Raw genomic sequence first — 15,528 nt, 5'->3', positions numbered from 1 at the left:
CATTCCAATATGTGACTTCAGTGATTCTCAGTGCTGTTATTAATATACTGGAATTAACAAAATTTAAAACCTTAAGACACATAACTATTTCAGCCAAAGATTAAAAGAGATTACATAAATAAGGTATATAGTAAACATTGAATAAAAGCAAGCTAGCTCTATTTTAAAGATATCTACACGTACATGAGTACATATGTATGTAAATACATACATACTTACATATATACATGAATACATACACAAAGAATGTCCAATAAGAAAATTCCAGCTATGCCTGTTTATATGTATCTATACAAATATGAATAGATAAAAGGGCTGAATCAAAAATTATTATGCACATGGAACTAGAAACATGTTAGTCCTTCTTTAGCTATATCTCACCCCATCTCCCCACTCATCTTAGTGGGGTTTGCTGTCTGTATCTATTGAATATAAGGATTCTAAATAAATTATGTTTTATGATTAAAAGGAAAAAACTGAGCTCAACTTGGAATCTACATAGAATTCATATTTTTAAAGACAAATAAATACATAGAGATAATACCTTTAAAAGCCTGTGTAATGATGCAAAACAACTTCTAGTTTGTTCAATATTAACCACATATTTCCTACGCAAATCATGTAATTATTATTTCCTGTTGTGAGTCATAAGTGCTAACTAAAATTGTGGGACTCCTCTGTTTTTCAAGATATTTTTTAAAGAATATAGTTATTTACTTTATACTTTTGATGTAAATAATTATCCAACATATTTTTCTCATTTTATCCTAACATGTTTCAGTTACATTCACATTGCTGGGACAAACATCTGACTAGAAGCAGCTTATGGTAGAAAAATTTTAGACTTTCAGATTATAGGGGAACACCATCATGGCAGAGGAAGCTGGCTTACTTTAGCATCTTCAGGAAAGAGAGAAAAGGTGAACATCAGCAAGCATAAACATCCAGAGCACCTACTGGCTCTGTACACACCTCAGGGCTGGACTCAAGACCTGTACCCAGTGACACACTTCCTCCAGCAGGGTTATGCCCACTGAAGACTTAAGAACAAGATTAACCTTAATTAAATATCTGCCAGGTGTGGTGGCACCTGCCTTTAATCCCAGCACTCAGTAGGCAGAGGTAGGAGGATCGCCATGAATTCAAAGCTACCCTGAGACTACATAGTGAATTCCAGGTCAGCCTGAGCTAGACTGAGACCCTACCTCAAAATAAATAAATAAACAAACAAATAAATAAATAAATAAAAATATCCCTGAGGCAATGGAGGACATACATTCAACTACTATGATATGTAAATGAAATGGGGGGACTAAGAATTTTATTTATCCAAATCTCTATCCGTAATAATGTAGTAATATCAACCATCATTTATAAGCCAATGAAAGTTACAATAATTAATAAAGTCTGTTAGTGAACATGAAATTAAAAATTACTTCTTCCAGTTTTTTTGTAGAGAGGCAAATGCACTTATTCCAGTTTTTTGCATACCACTTTAGATATGTAATTCATCTCAGGACTTTTGTTTAGAAAACCTTGAAGGACTAATAAATCATTGTTCAAAACCAAACTTCCTTTAAGATTTTATAGTATAATTACTTCTGTATGTGTTGGTTACTTTTTAGCATTAGGGCTTGAAATCAAACATTTGGGAAAAGAAGCATCAGCATCCTCTTCCAGTCTTTATTCTTTCCCACTTCAAAGCATCAAAGGTATGTGAGCTTCTTTTTTATCTTACTCCTCCCCCCTTTGCCTTTCATTGAAAGAATATGTTTGAACAGAATACCCTAATGCCATGGAGTTTTGTTTGAGTTCTTAAATGAGATCTCTCTATGGAACTGGAAGGCTTTTAAAAAGTGTTTAATTCATATAACTGATATAACCTTTGTAAATGAAGCTTTTATACTTTGAAATATTCTGTCCTTAAATTGTAATTCTATCACCATGAGTCCCTGCATCCTGTTCACTGGGTCCTTACTGATGCTTTAACTAATCTGTTAACATGTATACATAACATCCATTATTCCACTGGAAGCTCCTTTTTAAAATCATCCAGTGATTTCCAGGGTTACCAGTGTTTAGGAAATTCTAGACATGCTCTAAGGCCCTGCTGTGTGTGCTATGCCCAAATCCCTTAGCATCATTCTCTATTCCTCCCTGTACCCTTCCTCTAGCTTTATTTTTCTGTGCTCCTATCCTATTTACTAGTCTGAGTTTCCTTGGGTGATCCCATCTCGGGTTTTGTTACTTGTCAGTCACTCTGACAGCCATGATTTGCCTAGCTCACTCTTTTTTAGTCTATAGTAAGTTAAAAATGGTCATCCTTCATTATCCCAGGACCCTTACTCACTGCCACCACCATTCTATTCCGTTACCTTATGTTTTGGTTGTAAAGGTTTCCCTAATCTGGTTTCTATTACATGTGTAGGTGTGTTTATGTTTACATCCATTTCTGCTTTAATTGTGCAATCTCTTGGATAACAGGGCCTTTGGTTTTCTATCATTTTATTTCTTGGCTCTGCCTAAAGGGAAAATGTGATGGAAAATAGGACAATAAATACATAGACTAACTTTCTCATAGGACTTCACTGCTCCATTATTGTTGCAATTCCCTTTTCGACACTGGGAGAAAACAACTGACCAAAAGCACCTTGTGAGAAGAGAGACTTTATTTTGACTTACGGACTTGAAAGGAAACTCTATGATGCCAGGGGAAAATGTAGCATAAGCAGAGGTTTGACATCACCTCCTAGCCAACATCAGATGGACAAGAGAAACAGCAGGAGACTGTGCAAAACACTGAAAAGGGGAAGACAGCTATAACACTCATAAGCTCATCCCAACAACACACCTCCTTTAACAAGTCTCAAATTATAAAATTGCCATTAGCTGTGAACCAAACATTAAGAACACATGAGTTTATGGGGGGCATATAGTTCAAGCCACCACGTGTATTATGTCTGTGAAGTGGGAATCACTGTTAACTTTGAAGTCAGAGGTCCTCATGGAGGCTGTTACTCTGTCATTTGGAGAAAAAAATAAACTTACTATGACAACTCTGAATATCATTTCAAACAGCAGAGGGGCTGCTTGGTACTCTCATCTAGTGAAGTAACAGACAGTGGTATGAGATCTCTGCCACTCACACCACCACAAGCTCGGATGGAAACAAATGAGAAGTTTGATGCTAAAACTAACACAAAAAGTAAAGATGAATTTCCCTAAGAAGAAAATGAATTTTACATGAAGATAGTTTACTTCTATGTGTCATAGTAAATAAGTTTTCCATATTAGTAATAAATTCATTCTAATCTGTTGAATTATTTATTCTAGGTATAGGAAATCAGCATTTGGATACAACTTTTGGAAGACAGTGATGATTTATTTTCCTAGTGTTTCCTAGATCTAAACTTAGTGAAGTTCACATTACACAAAAGGACTCCTGGGTCTGAACAGATTTTTTTATAATTGGCTCTTCAGACTACACGACTGTGTATGCGGGGTGTGCATGCATGAGTGTGGGAGCACATGTGTCTATGGACATGAAGAACGTGGGTGGACTTTGGCTGTGTTCCTTAATTATTCTTTACCTTATTCTTTGAAACAGAGTCTCACCAATCTAGAGCTCACCAATCCCAATCTGACTAAACACAGCAGGAAACCTGGGGTATGCAAATCAGGAAAAGAGCCCTTGGTAATGACACATGGCAAATAGGAGCCTTCTTACTGAATTTCTCTTGCCATTCACACTACCGTGGTGGGCAGAACTGGATGCACTGTAAAACAATCAGCACCTCTCACTTTCACTCAAACCTACCAATCACACACTCAGGAGAAATGGCTTTCCCCTTTCCATAAAGATTCAGTTCCCATAGAAACTGTGGATATTTTCCTGATCTGGAGGCCCCCATTCTCTGTGAGGAGCTTATTTTTGTAAAGTTCAGAGTTACCAGGACCACGGAGACCACTCTGAGGCAAAGATGGAAACTTTTCAGCTGCCAGGACTGACTCTCAAGAGTGGTGTACAGCCAACTCGAAATTCCAGAGAGTGGGCTTTAGAGTGCTCTTCAGTTGGGGGAAGGTGAGGAAGGGAAAAGAACCTTTTTGTTCTTTGCATTAGCCATTTTAAATAGCTAGGGTATGAGACCAGAACAGTGAGCAGATGAGTTGGAGATAAGGGGGCAGGAAACATAGACCTGGGGCATTGTCAGGCAAGGCTGGGTGGTTCCTTCAGAAATGTGGATAACCTACTTCCCTATGCATCTGTAGCCCTCCTGCTATCCTAGGTGACTCCATTTTGTCCTGACCTAACATTCTAGCCTTCTGTTAATGATGAGAGAGGATTATTAATTTATTCATGCTGACCATAAGGGTGATGAGTTCTAAACAGAGAGGCACTTAATGCAGTGGAAGGGTGTCCCTTCATGGCAGGTGATGAGGAGGCGGTTTCATGGTGGCTGGAAGTGGCAGAGTGGTGAGATCAATAGTGCAGTGTAGCATGTTGTTACGACTGGGTCCTGAGTGAAGCAGATACTTCTCTCCTACCATCCTTGTATGGCGCTGGCTTCAGGGCGGTCTCTGGCTTCAGGGCAGTCACTGGCAGACACCTGTTATAGAGAAAGTGAGGGAGATGGGCTCTGTGCACCCCATGAGAAGACAGAAGGGAGTGAGGGATAGAGGTCTTGGGGCAAGAGAGGAGGCAGAGGGGCATTTTGGGATCGGGAAAAGAGTAGGAACACAAGGGAGTTTAAGTTTAATAGTGTCTGTTGGGGTGGAAGTGTACTTATGCCTGGATGAGATAAGGTAAGGGTTTAGGAAGGAGGGGGCCCAAGGAACAGCTCTGATTCTGGCTAAGGTGAGTGGGAGGAGCTGGGGTCAGGGTGGGTGAAGTTAATCAGGGACAGGCAGAGGCAGAAGGGATGAGTTAATGTTAGAGTCTAGGATTGTAAGTCAGCATCAGACAGGGGAACCTATTAGTCTGAATCTTTGTTTATGTTGTAGCTATATTTTTCTCACAAGGTGAGGTGATTAAGACCATGCAGACTGCCAGAATTAACTGTATGTTTGTGGAGGTCAGTAGTGGAGCTGCAGGAGAGACTTCCAGGGACTTGTGAGGAGTTCGATGAGTAGCGTTGTCATCTGCTAGGACAGGTGAAGGCCGTGCTGACCAAGTGGCCCTCCCTCTTTTGGTAAGCCTGGAGGACTGATTTTCCTCCAATGTGACTCTCCTGTTGCAGACACACTGACTTGGAATTCATTTCTGGTTCTCCACATCCTCTCTGATCAAGAAGACGGGTAACTTAGCAGAGGTTAGAAGTTAGTAGAGTCCCATCATCTCCTGTGGTCTTCTGACCCAGGAACAGGAACCAAAATGTTGGTTATCCTTTTAAATCCAATATTTCCAGTTGATTTTGGCTTCTGCCTATGGTTCTTAATCATTCAGAGAGACTGTATATTTCTGATTAGCAAAACAGATTATTTTAAAAAGTGTGCAGAACATATCTGGTTAGCAAAGCAGATCTGGTTAGAGAATGACAGAGGAGTTTAAAATCATTCTGATTAATATTTAAGTTTAGTTGTTAGATGACAGTATAAGCTATATCTGAGACATAAAAGCATATACATTATGTTTTTAAGTATCTGTCAGTTATAAGTATATTCAGAACATTTTAGTAACCCAGAAAATATCAAATATTTTATCAATAACTTTAAGTCAATTGATTTAATCTAGAAATTGTATGCCAGGAAAACAACAAGACAGTATAAAAACTTAGAATCTGTGTTTGGTAACAACTTTGGCTAGTCTGTATATCAATGCAAGTACCAATTACCCCCGCCCCCAAACTTGAAGCAGAAGAGCAATTTAAGATTATTTTTTAGGGCAGGAAACATGTCTTAAGTATCCATATGTTTAAAAGCAATGAACCTAAGACACCAGAAATGAGACAATTAAGTGAAACCTTGACTGAGACTGATTATACCTAGCTCAAGAATAAAATAAAACTTGGTCACTGTTGAGTTAAACAAGCCCAAGTTTAACATATATTAGAGATAATATGACAGACACAAATTAATATATATATTTGACAGAGAAAGAGGAAGAGAAAGTGGAGAGTGAGAGAATGGGCACATTAGGGCCTCCAGTCACTGCAAATGAACTCCAGGTGCATGCATCCCCTTGTGCATCTAGCTAATGTTGGTCCTGGGGAATTGAACCTGGATCCTTTGGCCTTGCAGGCAAACGCCTTAACTGCTAAGCCATACCTCCAGCCCCACTAAGTAGTTTCTTAAATAAGTACGTTTTACCATTGAACAATTTTAAGGCTTAACTAAAGAAGTATTTATGACTGTTACATGAAGCTTAGACAAACTGTACTAACATTTTTTTCTAAGAACATAATCATAATAACTCAATTTTTATAATACTTATGTTATAACCTCCATGATAATCATCTAGCAAAACTAGCATGAACAACACAAGAACCATCTTAAATTTACAGTTTTAGCCAGACATCGTAATGCATGCTTATTGATAGCCAAACATCATGGACTTTGTATAAGCCAAATTACAATATCTGATATCTGGAAAAGTCTGATATTAACAAAAAGTAGAGCTCACATATTTACAGCACAAGAGGCTAAAGAGAGTAAAATATGAACAAAAGATCTGCTTACAGATCTTAAAATATACAAGAAATCTATATTATGTAGTAACATTTTTGGCTTAAATATGAAGACATGGAAAATTTAATAATTTTTAAAGTTCATCAGAATTGGGATAAATTTAAAAGCTAAATAAGATGTCCATCCAATCTATGTCAGTTCCTGAAATTAATTTAGCTATATTTAACATACACAAATACTAGAGGAACTGGATTACACTGCCATGATCTAATGAAAAAGGAGACAAGTCTCATGGAAAAGAGAGGGAATGGGCATGCCGGGGCCACTTGCCACTGCAAACAGTTTCTACCACTACATGCATGTGGCTTTGCTAATAAGCACCTTCAAGTGCTGAGCCAAAATATTTTTATCTCTTAACACACACAAAATTTTGTGACACAGTCTTTAACTATTCAAACCTTAACCAACTCTGTAATTCTATCTGTGGTACTTTGGTAAACTTGTTCAGTAATAATGTAAGTTAAATCTAAAGTATTAAAACTGATTGTTGGAGGATTTGAGGAATTACATCTTAAATCACAACATAACTTTGTTTAGAATTTTCTTTTACTGTTAATCATAAAGTAAGTAGTTTTGAAGTGTATGACAGATAAATACTGTTTATTGTTTCAAATGTGGTCTATATGCCTTATGAAATAAGGTAAAATAGAGTAAATAATTACTCTGTGAGTTTTTTTTTTTTTTATTTGAGGCAGGTTTTTATATGTAATAACCTTAGGAGAGATTTAAATATTAATGAGTCAATTTTAACCTCATGATTTAGTTAAGAGGTTGACAACAAGAGGAACCTAGTTCACTTTGTTGGGTACTCTAAATTTAATCTGTCTTGGCTATTATTATGACCTGATTAACATCAATGAGTTAAAGTTAAGTTTACAACCTAAATACATAGCAACCTGCTATCAGCCAGGACCATACTTTGTTAGTCTGATGAAAGCCCTAGGCTGATAGTTATTTTATATCTCAAGAAGTCTGTAATCTGAATAAGTACTTTGTCTTTAACCTTATGTTTAAGCTTACTGATATCTTCATCTACACATTTTTACCTTACAATCTATGTAACCACTCTGTAACAATCTTTTTCATCAAACATTTAACATCTGACATATAAGTTTTCTCTCCAGTTTATCTTCTTTAGTCAGTTCATCCCATAACCACCAAAACATTTTATTTCCTTACCATAAGACTTTTAATATGACTATTTAAGGTTTTCTTTTCCTCAAGGCCTTTCAAAATAACTTTATTATGATAGTAGACCAGATTTGACTTATACTATTTACCCAGAATAAACATATAGATTTTTAGAATTTTGTTTCTAAATTCCCTGAAATGCACTTTTAAAAAATATGAAAGCAGATTTGAACATTATTATAAATTTTAGGTCTTTTTTTTTTTTTTTTACAAATTTAGTATAGAGTGCTTCTAAATTTAAACATAAATCTTGAGGCTATTGTCTATTAGTAGTTCCATAGAAGCACAGAAAGATAAAGTAAACGTAAAACAGTTACAACTTCTTTTGTTCACAGTGACTTGGCATTTATTCATCGTCATGCTGGGGCCAGGGTCTTGAGACTGCCTGTGCTCACAGCCCCCTGGCCCTGCAAGACCAAGAAGCTAAGAAGGAGCCTTTTTTTTCTTCCTAAATTTCAGGGAGAGTTTTGGATTTACCTCAGGGCTACAGGCTGCTTTTAGATCCTGCCAGCCAGTTTACAACACTTTAAGAGGAGTAGAATCTTGCTTTTTTTTTTTTTTTTTTTGCCTATGATCTTAATTACTTTTAGTGTTCCTTCTGGGGGACACTCAACAGTAAAAATTGGCTATGCTATCTCATATAATGGGCTTAGTAGAGAACAATCCACACAATGTAATGGCAATGCTCAGAACAGAAATCATTCTGCAGCCTTAGAGCTGTGAGCCACATACATATTCATTCACAAACATTCATTTTAAGGGTACTTTTTATACAGACTCTAGATAACCTTTTCCCTTTCACACATTCATTCATTCATTCATTCACTTATTCAGAAGTTATGCATTCCCATTTTAGATTTCTATTCTATTTAGAACTCTGAAGACTAAAATCAAAACTTGTTACTAGACAAGGGGTCAGGAAAGGCTGAGGGAACTGGAAGAGCCACAGGAGCTGTTAGGGTGAGGTGGCTAGAAGAACCTGGTGAGAAAAGCAGGTAGGACAGAGAGAAGGCTGTGCATGCAGAATGAAAAATAGGGTATTTTGGACCATTTGCCTGCACATTGGCAGGGTTTTTTTTAATCATTGAGAATTTGGAAATCAAATACCATTCTCAGGCTTTTTGGACTCATTGTCCAGCTCATGCTTTTGCCAAGCAGAGTTGTAGAGAAAGACAAGATGTTGTCCAAGAGTCATTGAGGCTTTAAGGTCTTAAGAAGATAGGAAAAGAGCAAAACAAGGGTGAGAGAAAAGGAACCAGGCCTTCAGATGGGTTTACACAGAACACCAATATGGCCCCCAGGCCCACTAGGGTGAATGGGGCCTCCACCTCCCACATGGGCAGAGGACTCACAGATTGCAACTCTCTGTATTTTAGCCTGCTAGTGGACAAGGAAGGCCACTGTGCTCCCAATGGCAAAAGAAGCTGGCAGTGGAAGATGAGACCTCAGGAAGCAGAGGAGGAAGGGAGAGGGAGAGTCTTGAGATGGTGCAACCAAACCATAAGTTGCCCCTTAGGTGATAGTAGACCAGAGAGGTGTTGAGTGTGCATATATTGCTTGAGATCTGGGGTTGGAACCCAAAACTGCCTGAGAGGTATAGCCTGGCATGCCACTCGGCTTCCAAAAGGAGGGATTTAAACCAAGAGCAGGCCAACTGGAGAGGGACACTTACTGAAAAGGAGGGAGGATAGGGAAGGATAGGGAGGATAGAAGAGCTATGCCAAATTGTGATGGATGTGAAATCCAGTACCAGGCTGAGATGGTCTGAAGCTTTTAGAAGGTCAAATGGCACCTCGATGGTCTGGTCATGGGAAAAGGAGGTCAAGCCTCCCAAGAGGGCAACTGGAAGCCTTCCTTTGAGTCATGAGCACCAGATGTATGTTTCAGGAGTGACAAAGACCACGGAGACCACTCTGAGGCAAAGATGGAAGCTTTTATTTTGGAAAAACATGAGCTGCCAGTACTGACTCTCAAGAGTGGAGTATAGCCAACTTGAGATTCCACATAGTGGGCTTTATAGGGCTCTTCATTTGGGGGAAGGTGAGGAAGGGAAAAGAACTCTTTTATTCTCTATATTAGCCATTTCAAATAGCTAGGGTGTGAGAACAGAACAATGAGCAGGTGACATGGGAGATAAAGAGGCAAAAAACCTAGACTTGGGGCATTGTTAGTCAAGGAAGGGAAAATGGCTCCGTGGTTCCTTGAGGAATGTGGATAACCTACTTCTGTATGTCTCTGTACCCTTTCTGCTATCCTCAGTGACTCCATTTTGTCCTGACCTAACAGTTTTATTTTCCTTTATTTCTCTCTTACTCTAAAACCAACTTTAGGCTTTTAAAATGTTTTCTTGCTTCATAATTCCTTTGCCAATTATAAGGTATTTTTTTTTTCCTTATTGATTTATTTCAAACTTTCCAGGACAGTTTTTCCTACCACTTAGGAAATCCTAGAGTTTTACAGCCACTAGTGAAGTTGGAGTACCTTACAATCCTAGCTTGTGTCCCACACAACAATTAGCATGCCTTACCATGTCCTCCTAAAGTCAGCAAGGATATGGCTTAACTTTACTTTTCTGCCTAGGTATGTTAAAATATTGGGCATAGCATGGCAACTAAATGCTCTTAATAGTCATCACTATACTGGCAATTATTTTATTGGCTTCCATGCTAATGACGGTAATGTCATCTCCATGGTAACTGGTCCTTTGGGAAGTTACTGGTTCCATTATATTTTTGTCATTGTAAATTACTTTTTTTCCTATGATTTTATCCTCCCCCCTCCTAATTTGGAGTTTGAGGACTTGTTCATACATGATAGTTGTTGGAAGAAACTTCAGATGTATTTTAATGGACTAGTCTTAGGAAAGGGCTGCCAATGACAGAAGTAAACCATAGAAGTAAGCAAATTTCATCCATCATGGTCAGAGAAGTTGCTGAGAAAAGTAACAAACTGGTTATTGTCAATTACTGGAAAAGCAAACACCATTCACCAGTTATGGATCCTAGAATTCAACCAGTTCTCAATACATTGTTAGCCTCAGTTCCTTCTGTATCTTCAAAGGAATGAAGGAGGCTGGTCATATATTAGTAAAATTTCTATATTGAACAATTTAATCAACAACTAGTATTCTTCTATTATTTTATTTCTTGAGTAGTCTATTAATCAAGATGCTAGCTTAAATCTTTAAGATAGAGATGGGGGGCTGGAGAGATGGCTTAGCAGTTAAGCGCTTGCCTGTGAAGCCTAAGGACCCCAGTTCGAGGCTCAGTTCCCCAGGTCCCACGTTAGCCAGATGCACAAGGGGGCGCACACGTTTGGAGTTCGTTTGCACAGGCTGGAAGCCCTGGCGCGCCCATTCTCTCTCTCTCCCTCTATCTGTCTTTCTCTCTGTGTCTGTCGCTGTGAAATAAATAAATTTTTAAAAAAATTTAAAAAAAAGATAGAGATGGGATCCTCACAGAGAATTAAATACAAGTCTATGGCCATACCATCCTGAATGCACCAAATCTCATCTGATCTCAGAAGCTAAGCATGGTCAAGCCTAGTTAGTACTTGGATGGGAGAATTAAGCACAGATAATAATATTTTATTCTTTGTTGCCAATTTTTACATTGTTTAAAGTCCAAACTTCTCACCAAGGTTCTCACCACTCAGCAGGATCTGGTTTCTGCTGTTTCACATCTGCCTTCCCCTCTCACTTATTTCACTGTCCATAGCATATTGGCTGAAAAAGTACATAAAATACCTATCACTAATGCTCTAGTAATAAAATTCATCACAACAGCTGACACTGTACTTGCAATATGGAACCATGAATGATAGTATGCAGCTTATCATATACCATACTAAGCATTCCATCCAATTCTGTCCAAGTATTACATGTTTATCATGTTGAAATGATTATTCTACCTACATATTTTTATGAATGGCAGCCAATAGTGACAATAGTCTAGTGGTAGAGTCAGGAGGTCAGCTAAATTCATTAATTGGTGAGCTCTACATTCGCTGAGAAACCTTGTCTCAATAAATGAAGTGAAGAGTGCTTGAGGAAGATGCCCAGTGTCAACAGCTGGCCTCAACAAGCACGCATGCACACATGCACATGTACCAGCACACATATTTGTATGTTCACATTTACAGACACATGCACTTCATTGACCACATGTTTCATATTCGGGGCCCTCCCCCTTCTGCCACAGCCTTAACATTTTCAATTTCATTACTTGTTTGGGCTTTTTCTTTAATGTACCAGGTGGACTTTTCCCTTTGACATGGAATAACATTTTATCTGTAATTCTGTAGCTAAATTAATTCTTACAGCTACTCATGATAAAGTCACATAAACTATTGTATAAGAAGGGTGCAATGATGGGAAATATTGGTAATTTCTATTCACACAGATAATATGTTATCTGAAATGTGTCTAGTAGTATTTCCTCACTGTATATTATTTGCAAAACAAGCCAATACATGACCTAGTAACTGTATAGGTAGATGATGCATGAAGAAAGACAAGATCTGTTGTTAATCTGGAATAATCCCTTAGTTGAAACACTTATAATAGTTCAAGAGAAGTGTGGGATTTTTCTTTCATTCAATTCCTTATCACAGCTATAATTATTACTTATAGGTTATGATTCAAAAATAACTATAACTTATAAATTCATCGAATGGCTTGAGGAAACTGGTGTCAGTCAGGTTTAGCAATATGAATTGCATGAACTTAAGTAGTCTTGATTTTTTGTCTGCATGGAACCTAATATAAATTAGAGTACACATCCTGTACAGGACAAGAATGCCTAGGGCAAGACATTGGTTCTTTACTTGACAATAACCACATTTCAATTATTGCAAACTAGATGAAATCAATGTTTAAAAATTAAAATTGATGGACTAGAGAGAAGGCTCAGCACTTAAGGCACTTGACTACAAACACTAAGGACCCAGGTTCAATTCCCCATACTCATGTAAAGTCAGATACATGGTGATACATGCAATAGCTGGAGGCACCCATTCTCTCTGTCTCTTTTCTCTCTTTCTCTATTTGCAAATAAATTTAAAAAACATTTAAAAATTATGACTGAATCTTTGATGATGGGTATACATTTTCCCCAAGGGTTTCCCTTATAAAGTCATCTGGGCATAACTCTATTGAGATACGTAAACAATAAATATGATAAAGGAATGGAAGAAGTCATGAGTAAATGTCCCCATATCTATTAGAGAAAAATTTGAAATTTTAACAGTTAATTGCTTGTTGTTATGCAAAATATCCAACTAGAAGTAACTTATGGAAAGACAAAATTTATTTTTGGTTTATAATTTTCAGGAAAGTCCATCATGGCAGGGAAACCATGGCAAGAGCAGGAAAGAAATTTCACATTCTCCAATTTACAGGGAGGAAGTAGAGAGAATCAAATGAGATACCTGGCTATAACACCTCAAGGCCTGACCTTTTAGAAAGTAGAGCCCTGGGCCATAGCAATAAGGCAAGAAACACACATAAAATGGATACGAAATGGAAAGGAAGAGATCAAGTTATCATTATTTGCAGATGACATGATTCTATACATAAAAGATCCTAAAGACACTACCAGCAAACTATTAGAGCTGATAAACACCTATAGCCATGTAGCAGGATACAAAAGGAATACACAGAAATCAGTAGCCTTCCTATATGCTAACAACAAACACACAGAGGATGAACTCAGAGAATCAGTCCCATTCACAATTGCATCAAAAATAAATAAATAAAGTACCTTGGAATAAACATAACCAAAGAAGTAAAGGATCTCTACAATGAAAACCTTAAAACTCTCATGCAACAAATTGCAGAAGACACTAGGAAATGGAAGAACATCCCTTGTTCCTGGATTGAAGGATCTCTACAATGAAAACTTTAAAACTCTCAAGCAACAAATTGCAGAAGACACTAGGAAATGGAAAAACATCCCTTGTTCCTGGATTGAAAGAATCAATATTATGAAAATGGCAATCTTACCAAAAGCAATCTACACATTTAATGCAATCCCCATAAAAATTCTAATGGCATTCATCATGTAAATAGAGAAAAAAATCCAAAAATTCATTTGTAATCACAAAAAAATCTCAAATATCTAAAAAAATATTGAGCAACAAAAATAAGGCTGGTGATATCACCATGCCTGATTCTAACCTATACTACAGAGCCATAGTAACAAAAACAGCATGGTACTGGCACAAAAGCAGACATGTAGATCAATGGAACAGAATAGAGGACCCAGATGTAAGCCCAAGTAGCTATAGCCACCTGATATTCAATAAAATGCCCAAAATACTCATTGGAGAAAAGACAGCCTCTTCAGCAAATGGTGTTGGGAAAACTGGATATATATCTGCAGAAGGATGAAAATAGATTCTTCTCTCTCACCATGCACAAGAATTAAGTCCAAATGGATTAAAGACCTTAACATCAGACCTGAAACTCTGAAACTGCTAGAGGAAAAAGTAGGGGAAACCCTTCAACATATTGGTCTTGACAAAGACTTTCTGAATATAACCCCAGTGATTAATCTGTGGTTTTATTGCCTGAGAAATTGGGGCAATAAAACCACAGATTAACCACTGGGACCTCATGAAATTACAAAGATTTTGTACAGCAAAGTACACTGTGAATAAAGCAAAGAGGCAACCTATAGAATGGGGAAAAAATCGCTTCTAAAAATGCTACAACCATTCAGAACATGCCACCAACTGGAGATTAGTATTCAAACATATGAGTCCACGGAAGCTGTTTTGTGTACAGAGTGAAACAAAAATTGCTTTAGAAAGGATAGATAAATAAATTTATGAATAAAATTTTCAACACATTGACTTTAAAATAATTCATTGTAATTAGTTACTGATGTTAAAGACAATGCTAACCATAGGAACATTTGCCATTCTATTCAAAATTGGATCTCTCTTAGTTATAACTCTGGATTAAATGCTTTTGTTTCACCAAGATTATCTTGAGACCTAATCCAAAGTGACATTATGTGAGGATATGGGTTCTTCAGTTGATGATTAAGTTATGAGTGTTGTCATATATACTCACATTTATTTATGATGCACACATATGTATATATTGCGTACCAGAAAATGCATTTATCTTCATTTTAAAACACACACACACGCACAAACTACCCCAACAAATAACAAAAATCACCATAAAGCATTTCAGATGAGTTGAAAGAATACTCAGTCCCACTGTTTACCAGAACCACTGAAAACATACCTTAATCCCTTTCCTTCTAGATCCAATTTTTGCTTCCATGCATATAACAAGATAGAACTTTCCAGAAAGTTTCCAAATAATGAATCAGACTAGTGTTTTTTTAGATATTTCTGTAAGAAACTTGGATAAATCAAATCAGGAGATAGTTCATAATCTGGGAAGTATACATGTGATACAAAATAAAAAGATTTGAGTTAATTCATGAGCTCACATTCATACACATTTGATTTCTTTTTGTTTAAACACTGTCAGTGAAAACCAAGTGGGAGCATACTGTTTTTATTCCAGTAGAGTGCTGAAGTGATATTTTATTACTGTATCATTGATACTGTTCTTATATGAGTATTTCCTTCTTTTTTATATAATTTCAATTTGCCTTAATTAAATTGATAAGTAGA

The sequence above is a fragment of the Jaculus jaculus genome, chromosome 3, assembly GCF_020740685.1.
Source record: "Jaculus jaculus isolate mJacJac1 chromosome 3, mJacJac1.mat.Y.cur, whole genome shotgun sequence".
Lineage (NCBI taxonomy): Eukaryota > Metazoa > Chordata > Mammalia > Rodentia > Dipodidae > Jaculus > Jaculus jaculus.
This window is presented reverse-complemented; position numbering follows the sequence as displayed.